This window comes from Apteryx rowi, unplaced genomic scaffold (genome assembly GCF_003343035.1).
Source record: "Apteryx rowi isolate R43461 unplaced genomic scaffold, aptRow1 scaffold_664, whole genome shotgun sequence".
Classification (NCBI taxonomy): domain Eukaryota; kingdom Metazoa; phylum Chordata; class Aves; order Apterygiformes; family Apterygidae; genus Apteryx; species Apteryx rowi.
Genome location: NW_020450943.1, coordinates 337,575 through 357,969, shown reverse-complemented (window position 1 = coordinate 357,969; position 20,395 = coordinate 337,575). Strand labels below are relative to the sequence as shown.

Below are 20,395 nucleotides of genomic sequence, written 5' to 3'. Positions count from 1 at the left end.
TCCTATTCATTTCCTTTCTCTAATATGGCTTTTCTTTCTACTTCGTGTTACCTTAAGTAATAGAGAGCCAAGTTCTCTTCTTRCATTGGCATAGATGAGGATGACTCAAATGAATATAATGAAGATAAAACTAATGTACCATGATGAAAATAAGAGAAGAATCATGCTTAGAAACTATTTTATTCATTTGGGGTACTTTTCTTTTAGGAACATCACCCTCTAATGGCCACTTTCATATACCTTCTAAACAGTAAATGAATCATCTCTGTGAAGGAGTCTTGTTCTCATTCGGCCGAGAAGATTTTTTTAAAATGAGTCAGCCCCAGATGAGTCAAATATGGAGGTTTTATTGTTTTATTTATATACATATATATTGTGGCTAGAGGGAAGATAATTGTATGTAATACAGTATCTTTAAGACTTTAATAGACTATTAACGTGATCATTACAACTTTAAGTTCCTGATCTGGCAAATAAGTGATGTACTACATACAATGAACAAAGTATGAGATGAGCATATCATTGCTGCCGTACTCTTAAAGGACAACAGATGTGTTGCCAACCTGTACCATGTCTTTGATATGTATTTTACTGCCCTAAACATTACAAGAAGACCTGAAAGAGCCATTAATACTTCTATACATTGTGGTGATCATTTTACAGCTAAACTTTCCTTTCCAAACTGAAAAGTTAAGTCTTCCATTCTGACAACCACAATGATATTCCATAATTTCTTCTTATAGATGAGACTGCAAAGAACATTTCTGAAATGTTCTGTATAAAAGTACTCTGAATAATGTATATGTAAAAACAAACAATATGACTCAAATATAGAGTACATACAGTATGAGGCATTTAATTAATTCAGAAAGCTATCCTGATACAGAACTTTTTCCCACAACTAATTAAATATTGAATACTACCAAAATGAAGCAATGCCACTGAAGTTAGAATAAATGTCCTACAAACCTGAAATGCCCGTCTTATCATCTAGCTATCTCAGAAGACGAGCAAGCCAGGTGGAGGCAAATATAATATTCACTCTACAGGAAGATTTCTCTTAATAGTGCTTTAGTGAATATAAATTTGTTAATATAATATTTCAATCATGTAGCAATTTCATGCAATGCAAGCAATGAAACCAAAGCACAATGAACTAATATTTTTTTGAAGTCTGGTGCCATAGAAGTAGTAAGGACACAAGAAGTGATAGGTATGACTCTAGAAAGCAAAACACACCCACTGCACTATTTATATTTGTTATTTGTTAGCAAATTAGTTCTACTTTGTGAGAGACAGTGTTGCTCCTTAAGTATCTTCCATGTTTATATTTTCCTGCTTTGAAGCTTGCATGGTGTTCACCCATCCTTTCTGTTCAGAAGGAATGGAGAAAAATCTCTTAGAAATAGCAGGACAACTCAGGCAAGTAATACACATATCTATGTATATGTATCCCGTTCTAATGTATACAGATTTTCATCACTGTTCGTAGTGCTAAAAGTCAGAACAGAAATTGCCCTATACGATTACACCCAAGTTCAGCCTAATACAACAGCCTATTGAACGTGGCGAGTTTCAGATACTTCAGAGAAAGATTTCCAAGGACTCGAATAAGCGGATGGGGAATATCTGTTTTACAGCTCTTGTCATGGCACATTAGGCCCCACATGACCTTCCCTCACCCCACCACCAGCACATCCTAAGGCTTAGACACTGATTTAAAGCTCAAAACACCAAGCTTAATAAACCTAAGGAGAAAAGAAATTCCTGATTTGTACCTTGCTAGTAGGTCGGGACACAGACACCATTTTCCTCACATCCATTTCCGACAGATGGCGCTGACTGCCCCCGCAAGGCCGGCAGCGCCTCGCACCCGTCAGCGGAGCAAGAGGCGGCCTGGGCTGTGCCGGACGTGGGGCCACGCGTGTGGTAACCAGCTGATTCACAGTCGCGCGTGGCCTGACTAGCCAGCCGCAGGGAAAAGCTGAGGTCTTCCTCCTTAGGGACACACTTCCTCACCCTAGATAATAATTGTTACAAAACTTGAAAGAATTAGTATCGTTGAAGTCACTACCCTTCAATCAAATTTCGCTACAGTTGGCTGAGTCATTTAAAGTTGACCGGGAAGAAGGCTGGCAGGTCACTGCAAACCATGCGATCGCATAGGCTTCTTTATGGCTTCTTTATGGCATGAGGCAAAGAAAGCGCTATACATCATTACTACATCAAACTCCCACTGCCGTGCCTCAGCAATTAACCTGTACACCCTTAAATCAGTGTTACCACTAGGAAGCACATCTGACTGTCACACAGTCTATTAATTTGGAAAAGTATTCTGCCTTTGGGTGGCAGAAGTCACTGGTAAGGTATTGCGTGACATGAGGAGGCAGCCTTGGAGGCGTGGAAGGGGCCAACGTGCTTTTTTAAGGTAAGTATGGGCCGTAGCTGGTGTCCCGAGAGAAGGTTGCATTTTGTGCCTCTGCTGATTTATTTCATTTAAATGGGGGAAAATTACAGAAACGCTCATCTATCTTGGTGTGTTTCTCAAAGACGGGCAAAGCAACCCAAGGTATGCGACGAGGCCTTTCGCAGGTTTAATCGAGAGAGACCCCTCAAAGCGCGAACTGCCTCCCTCGTCCTTGCCGCTGCGCCGCCGGGCGCCGAGCGGCGCGGCCCCGGCCCCGGCCCCGCCCCTGCTTTGCATACGGCGCCGCGCTCCCCTGCCCGCGGGCGCGCGGAAGCCAACGGCCGGCGGGTGGCGGCCGGCGGCGGCGCGCGCTTCCCGCCCCCGGGCAGGAGGTGGCGCGGCGGCTCGGCAGGGTGGGGGGCGTGGCCAAGGCGGCCCGCCCCTGCCCGTGGGGCCTCCCCTCCCCCTCCCCTCCCCTCCCTCGTCCCCCCCCGCCGTGTGCCCGGCTGGCGCTGGGGCCGGAGCCGCCCGAGTGCGCTGGGGAGGGGCCGCCCGGTGCCCGCAGCCTTGCCCGGCGAGGCGCGAGTGCCGGCTGCCGCCGGGCCGGAGCGGAGCGGGAGGGCAGGGGAGAGGAAGGGGGGGGGTCGGGGCCTCCCTGGCGGTTTTCCTCCCCCTCCCAGTCTCGCCCCCTTCCCGGACCCGGAGAGGTGAGAAGGGCGGCCGGGGCTTGGCAGCGAGAGGAAGGGGCGCGGGGCTGCCGGGCGGTGGCGGGGAGGGGGAGGAGAAAGCGAGGAGGAGGGCTGCCGGGGGCGGGCTCCCGCCCTCCCTCCGCGCTGTCCGCCCGCCTGCCCGCGGCGAGGGGCGTCCGGGGGGGCCGGAGCGGGGATTCGCCCTGCAGGCCGGAGCGCAGGCGCCCATGGAGGCCCCCGAGGCCTGCGGCCCGCCGCGCTGGGTGGCGCCCGCGTCCGGCCGCTGACTCGGAGCGTTCAGAGCGAAGACCTGATAAAAGTGCACTTAACACACTAGGCTTTCAGGTACTTGCCTATTCGTTTTTCCGTTGACCTACCCGATCATCGTGAGAAATGTCATTAAAAGTTTAAAGTTTTTTTTGAGACCGGTCGAACAGAGTAGAGCAGCGGCCGAGTCACCAAAATAGGGAGTAGTGTTACACGAGAGAAAAGAAATGCTAAAGTTGAACATCGAAAACAGCTGTTTATATGTATTACTGGTTCCTGTTTTTTGTTACCATCATTTTGTGGCTTTTAGCTTTGAAATCGTGCTCTTTTAGCTGTGTAAACAATGATGTGGCTTAGTGGTCCAGCTGAAGACAAGCCGTCTGTGGCTCGTTACCTGGGTGTTTTAGCAGTAACGTCTGTTTTTAGCCAGTGATGTCAGAATAATAAAAGGAGGAGTTTTTGTTTGTTGTTTTTACTTAAAAACTTCAATATGAAGTGACATAAAATAAACTGAAATCTTGCTCTTATTTTCAAATAAAAATTATGCAGGTTTTCTTACTAGCATGAGTAGGATTAAAAATGGGAACTCATCATTATGTTGGTGTAGCTTTTATATACAGACAAACCCGTTATAACGATGGGTCCTGCTTTTAAACACATCTTACAACTTTTTTTTATTTTTCATGAGTAATTGATTAATTTTGCCTGAAACAATCTCTGATCCTTTCTCATAATGATATTTTTCCTGGAGAATTTACAAATGAGTATGTGGACTAAGATTAAAAAAAAAAAAAAAGCTTTGTTTTTGAACTTCATAGGTGCATTCCTGATAGTGGAGATTGTGCTCCTATCTTATGCTTTTCCTTTTTTCCACTTGCTGAACAGTATTAAGGAAGACAAAACAGGACAGAACCAAAACAATAACAATAACAATCCTAATCTGAGTCAGATAGTATTTTCCTTCACCCTGCTTCACCTTCAGCTTCATGGAACCATCTCCCGAGTATGTCCTCTGATACAACAGAAAGGGCAGGTCTGCTACCAAAGCCAGCATGTTTAGTCTGTAGCAGCAAATTTCAAAACTTTGTGTTTCATAGAAATGCAGTAAGTGTTAATTTAACAATAAGAAAGAATTTGCGTGAAGATGAAATTCTTACATTAAACCGTTATGGTCAAACAGTATTTACAAACTGTCACTAACAGTGGTATTTCACAGTGATATACCTGTTCCAATTCTGTGGACTTTTCTATCATCAGTGGTTTTAAAAAAATCGTCCTTTGGTTATGCTAGCCTTCTACATTTTCATTGGTGTAAGTCAGTACCACATCATCTTTCATTATGCAATAAGAAAAATTACTTAAATGGACGTAACATGAAGAGTTCTGCAACTTTTGAGAAACCACAATGTGATTTTGCATCTCCCTTACAAAACACTTATAAGGAGAAAATTTGTCTTCTCACCTATCAATTAAATTGCCTTTTATTGTACAATCATATAAAGTAGAAGAATGCATTAATAATAAACCTAATTATCCAACATTTGTTTTCTTTCATGAGAACAAACTCATTGTTAAACTGTCATTCGGAATTGCCAATGAAGTAACTGCAGATCCGTATGTTTGTTAATTGGCTGTATAGCACTAGAAAACATAATCATATAGGAGTGATGAGGTTATATGCTCCAGATGCACGAATGAGGTGATATTACTATTCAGACAGCTAGAAGGTTTTTGCAGGTAGTAGAAAAGATCAAGCCTCAAGGCTCAAATATTGGATGTCACATTATGCATGCAGGTGTCTTGCAGGGCTCTGTTTTCTTTCTACTGAAATTAGCTGTGGTCAATTTGTGTGGTTGCAAAACTACTAAAATATATATTTCTTTAAGTTTGGGGTTTGTTTGCATACCTTGGATTATTTGTGAAAGGCCTGGAAACAGTAACAAGGAAAGGTAGACACATTATCTCAGCAGGCTGGATTCTCTGAGCAGAGATCTTTGGCTGGAAAATTTTTAGTGGCCTGCAAATTTAAAAGGGTTGAGAACCACTGTAACTGTGGTGTTTGTGGCTTTTTACAGAGCTTCTTCATCTACTGAAGTATGTTTAGGGGTGATACTTGGCTTTATTTGCTGATGCAGTAAATGTTACTCTTTGGCAACAGTTTTCAGGTTAAGCACTTCATTTGGCAGAACAATTCTTCATTGCTCTTTAATGAGGACTCTGCTGCTATATCTTTCATGGAATTACAGCTAGACAAACATAAGAGTGAGAATGTGCTAAGGATATTAAAAATAAATAAAAATAAAAGTTTATTGCTTTCTTGCAGCCCAGTGTTCTTTGAAACTACATATTCAAATTTCATACTCATTTCCCCTCCTTTTTTGGAATCTTTGTCATTGTATATGTGACTTGAAGTTGTGAAAAGAACTGAGGTGACAGTTCCRCAGTGGCACACTTTTATCTCCTTTCTCTCGGAAAGTTTAGGAATCACAAGACAAACAGAAAGAAGTTGTATCTGAATCTGAGGCAGTCGACTTTCAAGATTTGTTTCAACTGCTTGTTCATGTTCATTTGTTGTGTTTTTTAATCTGTCTGCAGATTTTCCTGCCTACCTCATATTTTTGGAAAGAAGACGACAAATGGAGCTCCATGATTTTATGAACACCTAGAGATCATTGTGTTGTTTTAGGTAATTATTGTACTTGCTCACTCTAACATAAATTATGCTATAAGGAACTTGATTTTAGCCCGCAAAGCTATGGGCTTTTCCAAGTTCCATGTGAAATTTCATAATTTTTTTGTGTGTGTGTGTGTGTTATACATCTTGTGAGGACTTCTTTCTGATGAGTGTACACAAGCAGGAATTAATTTGCTTTTGTGGTCAGATCCCAGTGTTTAGAGCAGTTTTGTGTAATTTCCCCACTTCTGCTCTTTATCAAAACGTGCTTTATAGGAGATTGTCTGTATTGCTCTAAAGTTTGATTTTAATCTTTTTTTCAAAACGTGAGACACCTCTAACTTAGAATCCTTTAGTCAGCATAGGAGAAACAGGAAATATTCACACTGAATCTTTAAGAGAAAATGTTGCCTTACAGAAATGCTTACAATAAAAGCCCACCAACTGCTCAATCAAATCTCATTACTCCAATAATACTGACAGGCTTTAGCTTTCTTTCTTTTTTTAACCAGAAAGTAGTAAGACTCTTCTAAGCTGAAATCATTTTCAAAAGGAATAGCTGTGACATCTTTACAAAGCAAAGGGATAAAAGAATGTTGAAGACATGAATTCATGCAAGAATCTAGCTTTATCTGAAGTGTCTGCAAAGTAAAATACTGCTGCAAAAACAGTGATGTGGGTGAGAAAGGTGAGCCAGTTAATTYAGCGGTACTAGATTGTACTAAAATGAAAAACTTGCTGTCTTCACTGTGAGATATTTCCACTTTGGGAATGTAGATAAAGAAGCATTTGGGGAATAACAGTGTATCCATCTATTGTCTGGAATTCATACATGTTGGATACTAGTATAGAAGAGAGACTGTCCTTCTCATTGTCTGTTTTATCATCTTTCACATTACTGGGAATTTACCATATACATGAACATCTTTAACAGTAGATGCTTTGATTTGTTCTGCTGTGTAGTTTTCTGTCTATCTGATTCTTGATAAACCTTTGTCACAGCATATTGTAGTTTGGGGAACTGTAATCTTTGACTACCTAGCCTTCCAGCAGCAGGAAGTCTTGTTGCAGTTCCATATGCTGGAATAACAGGAAGTCTGTTTCCAATACCTTTAGCCTAGAGTGATTGCTGAGCATCAAATGCAAAGTCATTCGTGCCTCTCTGCTGGAACAGTTCTAGCCTAGAAGTCCATGCAACTCTCAAGACAAAATTTTCATTAAGGTGGTGAAAACATGCTTGAAAGTTATGGGTATAGTTATTACAAGGTCTTGTTTTGCCTTGGGTATGTCTACATATGGCCATCACACTTGTGAGTGAGGACATCATGAGTCTGGGAAGTTTTCAGTTTGAGTCCATTGCCATCCTCTGTCCCTTCCCAAGAATGTGATGAGCAGCCCAGACATTCACTCATTTCTTTGTATTGCTCCTTGATAAACAGCTGGGGAAATTTCAGCATTCTTATGCTAGAATAATATTTTCTTATGTATAGATTAATTATCATTTTCTATTTCAAATGTTCACTTCTAGCCTGTTGGTGCACCGAAAACAGCTAACATGGTTTTAGTTAGTATAGGGTAAATAGTAAGTATATCAGCTAAATGAAATTCATTCTTAAAGTCTATTGTACTTTGAAACATATATTAAAATAGCACTTTTGCACTCCTGTTTCTCCAGATCCCAAAGAAAATGCTCATAAGGCATTTAAGAACCTTGTTCCAAGCTTGTGATTGCCAAAGTGGTATGGACATTGGCATATAAGCGGCAGTCAAACCACTGGTACTAGCTATGGCAATCATCAATACCAACAGCAGGAGAGTATTCAGTGTTATATCGGTCTGCTGTGTTTTTTCCTTCAGTGCAGGCTCATATGGCCAAACAAGAACCTATTTCTCGCTCTGTGTTGCTGTCATCAGTATCAAAACTCTTGGTATTGCAAAGCTGAATCATGCTTTTGGTACCTGTTGCTGCAAATTTAATGCACAGACAGAGGTTAGGAGGTATCTGCTTGTGGCTTGGTGTCTTCCTCTGACTTTATTCAGGTCTGGTAAATTAAAAGCATAGGGTTGTAAAGAACACGAGAGTGAAACTGTCTCAAACACACATCAGTCTGTCTTCTTTAAAATGCCTGAAGATTCAGCTCTGACTACAATAATATTACTGTCTTTTTTATTTATCCTCTCCCATGTCTGTTTAGAAGCCTTTCCAGGACAACCTGTTAACCCAGCATCAGAAAAGATATATTATAAAACACATTATAAAGCATATGTGTCACATCAAGCAATTGGGGAAACCACTCCTTCTTGGCTGCCCTATTTTCTGGAAATTGGTAGGTTTTATTTAATTTCTGGGTATATACCTTGGCGTTACTGATTATCTTGGCACCCACTTCTTAAACATTCCTGGGGATTAATCTGGGATTAAGGCTCACTAGAGCTCCTGACTTGTCAGTGATCCACTTTAGAGGAGTAATGTCATTGGAACAAATAGCAGACAAAAATCGAAGAGGACTGACCTCCATTCTGTGTTTTTTCTTATTTTCCTGGTTCTCTCTCTTTCATTTTCCCCAGGTGAATCTATTTCATTGTTGGCATCTTCCACTATAGACGACTTCGAAATCTTTCAGAGCTTTAAAAATGACTGAAACTTTTAAGGTTCCCAGAAATGATTATGAGAACAGAACAGAGAAACTTTGTTTTCAGTATCTTGCAGCCAGCTGTCCAAAATACAGTAGCTTCACTTACCAAAATAGCAAACATCCTCCAGGGTGTCAGAATTTTTAGACTTGGCCTGTACCTTATGAACTATAGTGGCATTTTTCCAGAAGACAAATTTCTGTAAAGTTGAGAGAGGAATTGAGTTCAATTCTGTCTCTTAAGAGGGATGTTTTGGCAATTAATTACCCCTCCAAGCAACCATAAGTACTACTGATGCTGAAATCCTGATGTCTGCCATGACATCAGGATTTACATTATAGAAGAATTTCTGATCAGTAACATGGACTTTTTGAAGAATATCCATCAGATTTTCAGAATTCATGGAAAACTCTTTATAAATTTGCACGAGATCTTTTTTGTAAACAGTGAAACTCAAGATAGAGTTTTGGTTCCCTCTTCCCATATAAAATATGCCTGGATAGACTTGTCCCACTGCCTTGGCTGATACTCCTGTCAAAGTAGTCAATATACTTTTTGTTTATTTTTACTGAAAATGTGAATTTTTTTACTAACTTGCTTGAAATTTGCAGTGCTTTCCACTTAAAAAATTGCCACTGAAATAAGCATTCTACTTTTATTCTGTGAAAACTCCTATGGTCTTATATTGTGTGTTCGGTGGTTGGGGTTTTTTTTCCTGCTTGAAAGTGTGTATCAGTTGTTCTGGATGTCTTAGCTATGTTCTAAGTGCTCTGCTTAGGAAATAATTACCTTTTTAACTATAAGAAATAACATGTGTTGCAGTTCTAAAATGCCACATCTTGTGTAAGTGTTTTGCATAATTACAGCCTTTGAGCCTCTTTAAAATATCTGGAAAATGTAAGGTGTTTCTCATGGCTACAGTTTTACTGCCCTTTATTGGGGGGAGGGGGAAGGAGATGTGCTTTTGTCTAAAAATAATGAAAGCCTAAATAACTAACAGAGTTCTGTGTACAACTTCATGTTTTCAATCCCATTTCTGATAATCTTTCCTTAAATATCTCTGAATACTGAGAGCTGAATACTTCTTGTTCAGCTAGATGGACTTTTGGTCTCCCTTGATGCAGCCATTCTCACATTGGCAAGGCCAATTACACCAGTACCATTGGAAAGGACAACATTAAATTGAAAAGTGGTAACTTCAAGGAAACTAGTAGGATGCAGATAGAGCAGAAGGGGTTTAAGAATGAGACATTTCATTCATCTGAAAATTTAAAATTGCAAAGTTGAACTTTTTTTTTTTGCTTGTTTTGTGTTTAGCTTTTCAAAAGTTTGCAGTGCTTAATTACTATTAATACAGCATTTCAGAGAAAACAGATATTACTCTTGGATACCTCAGATACTCTCAGATTAGTACCTCAGGTATTAGTCTCTCTTCTTAAAGGTGCAAATTCTAATCAGAAGTGAGATTTGGGGGCTAAAGGGGGCTGGTTATCAGGCACCCCATCCAGAACACTATAATCACAAAGCAAAGAGTGATGAAAGAAATGATCATGGTTCTGGTCTCCTAATGGCCAGCGTTTCACAAAATGAATTAATTTTTCAAAGGCAATGTATTTTAAAAGCTGGATTTAGATGGAACAAAATGTGTTTCCTATTCTTCCTTCCACATGTTTCATACAATTTTCAGAATAAATGAAGGATGTTGTACTATAATCTGCTTACGGTTTTGTAACACTTTAATGCTCAGTGTTACTTATCTGCAGCCACATTCTCAGTTGCAGGAACTATTAACACATCTTTTTGATTATTGGCTTTGAACAGGAAGATTTGCTTGCAGCCTGTTGTACTATAAGCTGTTTTGCTTTTTAAAAACTTCCGTTCTTTTTCTGTCACTCTTGAATCCATTTTATGTATACATTATTCATAAAAAGGAAAGAGCAATGAAGGAGAGAAACAGAGAAAGAAAACCCACATTCAAAACTTTCTTTACTCTTTTTACCATCCTGCTCTCAAAAAAATTTTTTTGAAAGTATGCTAGGTTATCATGTAATCATAGCTCTATTCAAAATAGAAATAAGGAGAGAACTACATTACCTCAAGCCTCTCTGAGATTATTTTTTAAATTCTGACATTTTTTTCTGATGGGTCTTTGGTCTCCTCTCTACTCCTTCCCTCCCTCCCCCACTATGRTGTGAAGTGGTAAGAGAAAATACTGCTAATGTTCTGATATGTGCTATGCAGGCAAGATGATGAAGATAACATAACCTGTCCAGTAAAAATTCGAGTTTATTTTGGTGGAAAGAGTATCATTCATTATTAAAAAAAAAAAAAAAAAAAGTGTGCACCATTCCTATACTTATTGCACCCTCTATTTCAAAGCCAACCGGACCTGTCAAAATGAAACTAAAGTATACCCCTAGAACAGTTGAAATATTTGCAGTACCTGACTAGGTAATATGGTACGTATTCATAATGTATGGGACAAGAATCAAGTCCAGAGAGGTTTGCTAACCTGAGCTGTAAAGAATGCAGATAGTAATATGACTGAGTTACCCAATTAGGGCTACATTTACATGTAGTGTGTATGCGGTGAGGAGAAGAAATGGAAGAAGGTCACAGGAAGATAGGGGTTTTTTTTGTCAGTGGTTTTGGTAACTGGGTTTTTTGCAAGCAATTTTTTGTTATCAGAGTTGACATTTTATGTCATCTTTTGAAAAAATAAGCTATTAGCCTAACAGTTGCCACTTCAGATAAATAAAACATTCTACATTGATTATTCATTATATCCAGTATAAGTAAAATGTATTCTAATATGCGTTTGTCTGGTAGATATTTTAAAATATATTCTAAATAATGTGCTAAAAGCAGCTGCTTTTGAATATTTACTTAAATAAGCACTTGGTGATTGCCAGAGATGAAGTAAAAGTTTAAATCTTGCTCCTTTACATTTACATCCAAAAATATGGTGTCCCTTTCTGCATGTAATCACAAGCTTGTGCATTCAAATTATAATTAAAGCATTAAAAAAGTAGAGCATTTAATCATGTTATCATAACTTGATGAGGCTTGGCAAGCTTTTCACCAAGAATCTAGCATTTTAAGCTTGGAAATATTCTCTAAGCAAATAAAAGTAGTTAACTAAAACTAATCCATGAGCTTAAGAAAATGTGGGAAGATCAAGTGATAAGTAACAGAACTTCACTATTTTGTACGTGCCCTCATTTCTTGATAGATTTTTTTCATTAACAAATATAAATTTCAGTTGTTCTTTTGCATAAGAATTGAACTGGCTTTTTGACCAAAGAATAATCATACTTAGATTAAGTGATAATTTCAGTAAAAGTTCAAAGATTATTTTTAGAGAATTTACAAGATGAATGGATATGAGAATAGTTTTTATAAATACTGAAAGCCAGATAAAGCATTTTTATAAACTTGGGCTAATGGGGAGGATAAATGGAAATGATTGCAAACTTATAGAGCCAAATTCAGTAGTTACAGTATCTTAGTTTTGCTTTTCCCTTAAGACTTAGGCTCGGTAGATGGAGAAAAAAYATTTGGTAAGCAAATAATAAAAGCCTTTTCTTAATTATGCCTTTTCCTTCTGATAGCTTAGCCAGGTGGCTTCAAGGGTTTTCTCTTTTTTGAGCGTGCTACCTTGGTAGTGGTAGTGGACCTCATTCCTCTAGGAATGCAACAATTGTTGTACTCTTATAGTTCAGATCTGTGTCCCGTGTTCCCTCTGGCAGTTCATATATATATTGCCATTGTCCAGCTCTCACTCCCAGTGGAGAATAGAAAATGCTTTAGGAATTTGGTAAAAACAGGAATGAGGTAGCAGAGATGATGGGTCAATATGCTTCTTAAGATACCCGAATTTTTAACTCGGCAAGTGCTTGAATGATGTAAAATTTTAATAGGTGGTCGAGATTGCTGCCTTCTTTCTCAAGGTCATTCCAGTTGTATACAGTTGTGGGAAGATACGAGGTCATAACTGTGTTTGAAGACTGTGTCAGTCAGATACTCTGATGATTTGATTACTGTTCCACTTTGTTTCTGAGTCCTGGCTTCGGTAATATATAGCCACTCAAGCTAAAGCTGTTGTGCATACCCAAAAGCAAAAGATAAGGAGATAGATTTATGTCCTTTGCATTATCAGTCCCTCCTTAATAACTTCTGTGTCCACTAGCCAATTTCAAACAAACTGACAAAATGGAGCTGTTAATATGTTTAAGTTTGAAAATATATGGTTAGATAGAAAAGCCAAATAAGTATTTGGTTACTTACGCTACTTGATGTCTGAACTGGTCAGCCTCTCTGCTTCTGAGTCTGAATAGGCCACAGGATTTGCTTGTCCTGCCTGTCTGGCACTTAGCAGTGAGGCTTGTACATGCGGATAGTGCATAAGGAGAAATGTGAGATGAGGCATGCAGGAGAACTGGAGTGTTAGAGTAGCTTGTAGAATAAATGAAGGTGGGGAATGGGAGATTGTTTTAGTGTGAAACTGCCAAGACAGAATGGAGAATCTAAGAAATCAGTCTTCATTAGTTCTGCAACTCACGGTTCAGTTTATTTACTGACATTGAGTCAAATAAAAGTATGTTTAATGAGCATTGCTCTGATTATAATTATTTCTCTTCACTTATAATATTTATTTATAGTATAGGATTTGCTTTCTAGTCATTTAATAAAAAAGGAGGGGGTTTTCAAATCAGAGTAAGGAATTATTGGCATGAAAGTTAAGTGCCATTGCTGCTCTTCAAATATATCTTCATGTGATTCTATGAAGGATCATTGATTATGTTTAGGAATACATGGTGACTTGATACATGACTTAATTTGAGATTTAATAGAATCCAAATACAGGATATTTTGCCTTATGTGCCTCAGATGCATACTATTTTAAGCAGCATTGACTCAAAGCAGAGAACCAGTTCTGTTTTAGAGAGAAGAGGATAATGGTACTGTGATTTGCTCTGTATGTTTTTTTTCCAAAGCAATGTTTCCTTGAGCCAAATCCTGGGTAAAATCAATGGAAACCTTTAATTAACATCTCTAATTTAATCATGTTGCTTTTACGACTTCATGAAGCTTATTGTAACATGAAAAGCCTGTTGTCAAGATATTATGCTTGTAATTAAAGTAAGTATTATGAAGCATTTTGTTACTGTGTACTTATAAACATACATGTATGATCCAGTTTAAACATCTCTGGGACTATTTGATTATGAATACTGCTATCTGGTACTGATTTCTCATTTCAATGCTTAACTTTAAATTTGAAAGTTACTGTGGTAAATGTCATTTTTTATGGAAAAATAACATTAAAGGGTAAGGTTTTGCAGTCTCCATACTAATACTTCCTAGTAACACACACCTGTCAACTACTAGTATGTCTAATTACAACAAAAGATTTTTTGGTAGAGATTGGTGTTGATTCATCATGCTAGTCCTTAACTGGAATTACTGCACACTTAAATGCTCTTATTAAAAATAAAAAAAATCTTAGATTATAAATATATCTTTTTTGTAAAACATTTATTTTGAAAGGAATTGAGATAACTTGTGGCATTTCTTGCATGGTCGTTTCTTCATCTGTGTTCAATAAATTGTGTAAAGAGCAATAGTCATTGACTGAAGCTTAACTGGAGAACTGCTATTTTGCACATACTTTTAAATTAAAATAAATCATACATATTTAGAGTTGGCATAGAAAATCTCATACTGTCCTGGAGGGGGAAGAATGTGTGTTGTACAGTATCCTTTTGGTAATGTTCTAACAAAACAGTTTTAAAGTATTTCTTTAAAAAGTAAGGCATTCATTACTTCTCTTTTCATGTATTATGGTTGATAGGGTATGTTGCATTCATAATACATAAGTGCAGGTTCTTATTTAAAAAAAAAAAAAAAAGAGGAGTCTTTCCTTGGCATGGCAGCTATCCCAGAAAAGTCAGTGTGGGGAAGGGACCTAAGGGGAATAGTTTGAGGTCCATGGGATAAGGAGATGAGGGTTAATTAGATGCTTGATTTTCCTTTTGCTACCCTACAAATGGATCAGTCAGCACTTCATTGGTCTCCATCTGCCTCTAGCTACACTGGAAAAGTGAATTCAGAGTGCTTAAGAGAATTAGTAGAATTAGAAAATGATGAAATTAAGAAGCTTTTTTCATATGAGAGATTGATCCCATTTTTTAAATGTAGTTCAACTTTTGTGAAGTAGAAATGTGCAGATTAATTGGCTTTTGAAGATTACATGTTTTAATATAGCAGTAAAATTGATTTTTTAAAAAATTTTTTTAATTGCAAGGATTTATCTGTGAGTTTTTGCTTGATATGTGTGACTTAGTGCCCAGTAGGGTTCCTAAAATGTCATAATTGCATATCTTATGTAGTTATAAGACTAATTCTTAAGACTAAATAATAGCTCTATTCATATCAATGAGAGATAGTAATGATTCTCATAAACATTCTGTCTTAAAGTGTGATGATTCTTTGTTTTAAACTTTGATCATTCATGTTGCCTTCCTCTAAGCCCTCTATTTTTAAATACTGTTCTTAAGCTACAGTGATCAATAGTACGTAAAGAATTCCAGATGAGATCACACCATTTCTTTTATATGAGTATGTCATATTTTATTATGTATCATTTATCATCCCTTGGGCAGCCTAAAGTCTTATTATGTGTGTGTGTTTCTTTTTGTGAACTGAAGGTGCTATTTAAGCAGAGGTCCTTATTGAGAGATGTATAATGAGTCTCTTGATGTGTCTTTTGGTGTTAAATYGTTGATTTAGAACACCTATGTGTTGAAATAGTTTGCTTCAGTAGCTGTTGCTTTGCACAGCTTGACATTTAAATTTAGTTTAAACTTTTTGCCCACAAACCTCTATGTAGTTCTCTTGGAAGTTTGCGTATTCAAGCATGGAAAGCTATCCTGTATTACCTAACCACTTGCAAATTTACTTCTTCACTGTTCTTTTAATGTATCATAATCTGTAATTCTCCATGAGATACCTAATGCAGAACTGTGAGTTAACCTGTAGGTGATGTTACCAAACAAGCATTGATTCTGTTATTGACAATGATGGTAATATTGAGTTATTTTTCATCTATTCTTCTATGGCTTTTTGAGGAAAACTGAAGATATCATGGTGAAATAAAGCTGCTGCTGTCTTGGAAAAATGTCAAAATATCTTTTTCAGTTTACCTGCAAATTGGAATATTCATTGCACAAGCTGACTTAGGCCGTGTTTTTATTATATTGGTAATAGGAAACTATCCCCATGTTATTTTGTTTGAAGTTGCCACAGTCCTTTAAGGTGTGGTATATGACCTTTTGTTGCTTGATTAGGCAATACCATCCTAAACTAGTTCTAAATAATGGCTTACTTTTGGTAGGACCTCTTTAAATTACCGCAGAACAGTGTTTTGGTTATCATCCTTCCCTAGCAGGGAAATTTTTAGAGGAGATGATTTGTGCTGGACTGCAACTGTCTCTAGATTGATACATTTTACCCTTTTTTCATTAGAATTGTCAGTGCAGGTGTCTGGCATGTGAGTTGCTTGCCTTAATCTTTGTGTGGCTATTAGAGCCTTTTGGTACAGAAAAATGATTTTTTGATTTTTTTTTTGATTGACATGTCACAAGATTGTCCATTTGATATTATAACTGAATTTTAACTGAAAAGCACAGCTGATCTGATGGACTCAAGAGTCAAAGATTTTTGAAGGTGAATATTCAGTTTCAGGGGACTTACTGCACTGTTTAGTCAGGAATGGCTCTGATTTACAATTTTACATGTAGATGATGCAATTCTTGATAATGTTTGGTTATCACTGGGGTGGATTTAACATTAAAGAAATGTAAATGTCCTAGATCACGACTTCTATTCTCTGTGTGAGCTGCTGTGATGCCTGAGCTAAAAAATCTGGAATGGCAGTATAGTCTTTTGCTGTATATGGAATTCTTTGTCCATAAAAGCTTTTCTTTTCTTATCTGAATAAAATAAGAGCAAACCAGGCTGTTGCTCTGCATGTCTTTTGAGCTGAGTGCTCTGAAGTCAGTGTTTCTCAACATAAAGCTCACACCCCCCCAAGGGGAATGGGCAGCGCCAAGTCGCAAAAAGTTGCAATGCAGTCCCCCTAATTCGACAGCAGCTTTTTTTTCTCCAGTCAGAACAACAAGTTTAAATACATATAGTTAGTAACTGTACTTGTTTTTCCCTTCTTGTCTTGGATGAACTATACCATGGTTGCTGCAAGGGACTTTTCACCAACATGAACCRGAAGTGTGGGGTTTTTTGTTGTTTTAACAAAAACACTTCTGCATAAGATGCGATTGCTGTTTTATAGGATCCCAGAGCATGAACATAGCTATCTTTCTGAAGTCTTAAGCTGTCTCCATGATTCTTGGGCTGAAACATAGGAATAGGGAAGAAAAAAATATGGTAAAATTTTTTTTCTGATATCATAAACATAGATGCAAGGAGGATTGCACATTTGGAGTTTTGTCTATAGCAGTTTTCTTTGGACAATTATTTTAATGTTTCAAATTAATATTTTTAAGTTAAATGCCCTTTTTTATAGAAGTGTAAAATATTTGCATACCTTTTAATAGTGTAACTATGCATTTGATCAGTCAACAAAAACCTTGCAGTCCTTTAACCTTTCTTATGTTCCAGAATAGGTATCCAGGGTATGTAAACCCTGGCAGTAGTACACTACCTCATCACATCTTAATGAGTTTGTTTATGTCTAAAATGTATCTTTTTATATTTAAATGAAAAAGTGTTTTTTCAGAAGAGAAACAACTCCCTTCCAGTCAAAACAAGAACTGTATCTAATTATTCTGTTTTCATTCTTAATTGGCACTTAAAATGATCATTAATATCATCTAAGAACTAGCTGAGCTTTTGTGCCCCTAGATCTTAAATTTAAAAATGGATAATTTTTGAATTCATTTGACAGAATGATTACTTTGAAAATATTATATTTGAATTGCCCTGAAGTTGGATGGTGATAGCTTTTTAAAGCCAAAACATAGCAATGCCAGGAAAAAGTGTTACCATGAAAGGTGATGTTGAGATTCAAATCTTAAAAATACCTCTGTATCTTCAATAGATATATTTGGAAATTTAATGATTTCCTACTGAAAATTTAAGTCATAATGAATAAAAGACTTTAGATCTGCTTATTTAAAGAATAATTTTTCCATGTTTTCTAATAATGCACTTAATATATTTGCTTATTTAAAATGTATCTACCCTCAATTTATGCAATAGAAGTATCACAAGAGTAAAAACGTTGTCTAAATTTGAACTGTTATGCTGGACTGCAACCTTTCTTTTACACTTGTATGAATAAACAGACTATATGTAATATATAAGAACCCCAGTGTAGTAAAATTCTTGACTAGTAGAGAAAAAAATATTTTTTATATCTCTGTGTTAATAAACTGTTCAGAAGATCTTGAAATGAGCAATGTATAAAGCTATTATATCCTGTTCTTGGCATTAACTGTCTGCACTGCTGCAAATTTAACATACAGTATGGATTTAAATATTTTCCTTTTGTTCAGAAGGCAGAATTTGGCAAACTGTCCCCCAGAGCCAAGTATCTGTGGGAATTTATTTATTATTTTGTGGGACTATTCATATGAGAGAAGGTATGTACTTGAATGGTCAGGTGCACCATAAAAAAGGCATTCAGTTAAAGACAGTTTTCAAAACTATCTGCACAATAAGCTTAAAGAACCTTATGTTCGTAAAGGGGACAGTGTACGTGTCTTTAAAATGTTGTTGTGATTCATTATAAAATAGGAAATGGTTATTCAGCTGCAACACTGGCAAATGTCAGGGAAAATGTGCATAAGGTGTCTTTGTTCTAGTTTAGATCAGTGTACCTATTCCCTTAGTAAATGGAAAAATAATTTAGAAACCTTAATGTCTGTGTATGCTGGGTTCCACCTGACACATTTTCATTGAGGTAGACAGTACCTTCCAAATTACTTATTTTAGCATGTTTCTCAGAAAAGTGTACATGCATTGGAAAGACTTTTATTTTCTACTGGTGTGGGTATTTGGTCTGGGAACACCCACTGGCAGAAGAGACGTCAAAGATGAAGTCTGAGTGGTTCTAGTAAGCAGAGGTCCTAAATAATTCATCATTTGAAATCTGCTCAAAAGTCTGTTGACTCCCAGCAGGGGGAGCCTGACAAGATCTGCCACACTATTCAGAATAATAAAGATTGTCCAGAACAAGAAGCCCTCAATTATTTCTGAGCAATCTTTTCAATATAAACTGAAGAATTAAGCAGCACTTGTCTTGTCATTTGTAACACAAACTTTGTGTTTAAATTATATGAAACTGTGAAATATTTTAGGCTGCAGTCTGCTTAAAAATTTGCATTAGAACTGTAATATGGGAGAGTGTAGAGGAGTCAGAGTTTGTATAATTTAGAAAGATGAGAGAAAATAGAAAATACTTCTGTATTTTGAGAACTACAGTACACTTTGTTTTCTGACTGAGCCTATAGCTTTGCAACAGAAAAAGCAGTAAATAGGCTGAATTTCCCATAAGTCATGAGGAAGTGCTGGCAAATCTGCCGTTGTCTTAGTAAATTTGTACAGGGCACTTTGAATTCTAAATGATTTCGTTATACAAGAAACGGGATCTAGGTCAATCCTGAAGTATAATGGATTTACTATACCAACAGAAGTAAAAATATTTAAAACTTATTTTTCAAGGCTATAGTAAACAGGTAATTAAAATACTACAGCTGTGGTGAATGTTAATGAATACAAAACATCATTCCTTGTCCTGCCTCATCCACCTTTGTTGAACACCAGACAGCAACACAAAACATAACAAGAGGATAAATAAAAAAAAATGCCATTTTGTTACTTCTTCTTGAGTTGTGTAACTGCAAGTTTTGTAAAACTATAGTACAAAGGATGATGTTTCAGTGCAGTAGTTAGGCTTTCTGAAAATTAGATAGTTAAATATGCACAAGATGAGTAGGGACTGGATTTCATATCTCTTCAGTTAAACATCCATACAATTTTTATGCTGATACATTAAATCATTATCCTTCTTAAGTATTTCCATGCATGACAGCACTTAAATGAAATCCCCAGTAAAGATGGTAACAACTCTGTATACTCACCTACTTAATCTTCTCACTTCCCAAATATCCTTAAGTGTTTTCTGGACATGCTTCAAAGGCCATCCTATATAGTTTTTGGTAGACCAGGAAGCTAGGAAGATGCAAATTCTGAAGTGTAGAATCTCTTTGCAGAGAGCAACTGACTGAGATACCATTTCTCTATAAATGATCTTTGACAGCATATATGAGAAGCACTTCCATAAGTAACTATGTCCTGAGCAATGGCAGGTGAGCTTTTCCAGTTAAAGCTTGCCTTTTCAGCATTTTAGTTCCTAAGAAAATAGCATGATTTATTCATGACATGAAACTGAGCAGTTGCTTTTTGAGTGGTAAAGTTCAGCTCTATTTAAATTTTCATATGGACTCTTCACATAGCCCATTCTAAGCAATATTACCATACCTTAATTACAAGATCACAGAAGCGTGGTTTGTAGTTTGTAACATTCACATGAGAGATAGTAACTTTCACTTTTGATGGAACCTGTAGGTAGAAATGAGGCACTTTTTATGAAAGTTACTGCATTTCTATCCTAGAGAGTTGAACAGACTAACTGAACTGTGG

At 37.3% G+C, this 20,395-nt stretch overlaps 1 protein-coding gene across 8 annotated transcripts in view; it reads left to right on the top strand.

Annotated features, from left to right (window-relative positions):
* Window positions 1-2,885: 2,885 nt before the first annotated feature.
* The window catches only part of KLHL5 (kelch like family member 5), a 62,765-nt gene continuing 45,255 nt past the window's right edge, over window positions 2,886-20,395 (top strand). For 4 of the 8 annotated variants that reach the window (XM_026085287.1, XM_026085288.1, XM_026085290.1 and 1 more), the window contains exons 1-2: window positions 2,886-3,114; window positions 5,959-6,049. The gene's annotated coding sequence lies outside the window, so the exon portion shown is untranslated. Of the gene's footprint in view, window positions 3,115-3,293; window positions 3,442-5,958; window positions 6,050-6,549; window positions 6,726-8,232; window positions 8,365-20,395 lie in introns of those variants that run through there. The other 4 variants (XM_026085284.1, XM_026085283.1, XM_026085286.1 and 1 more) reach the window with 3 other exon arrangements.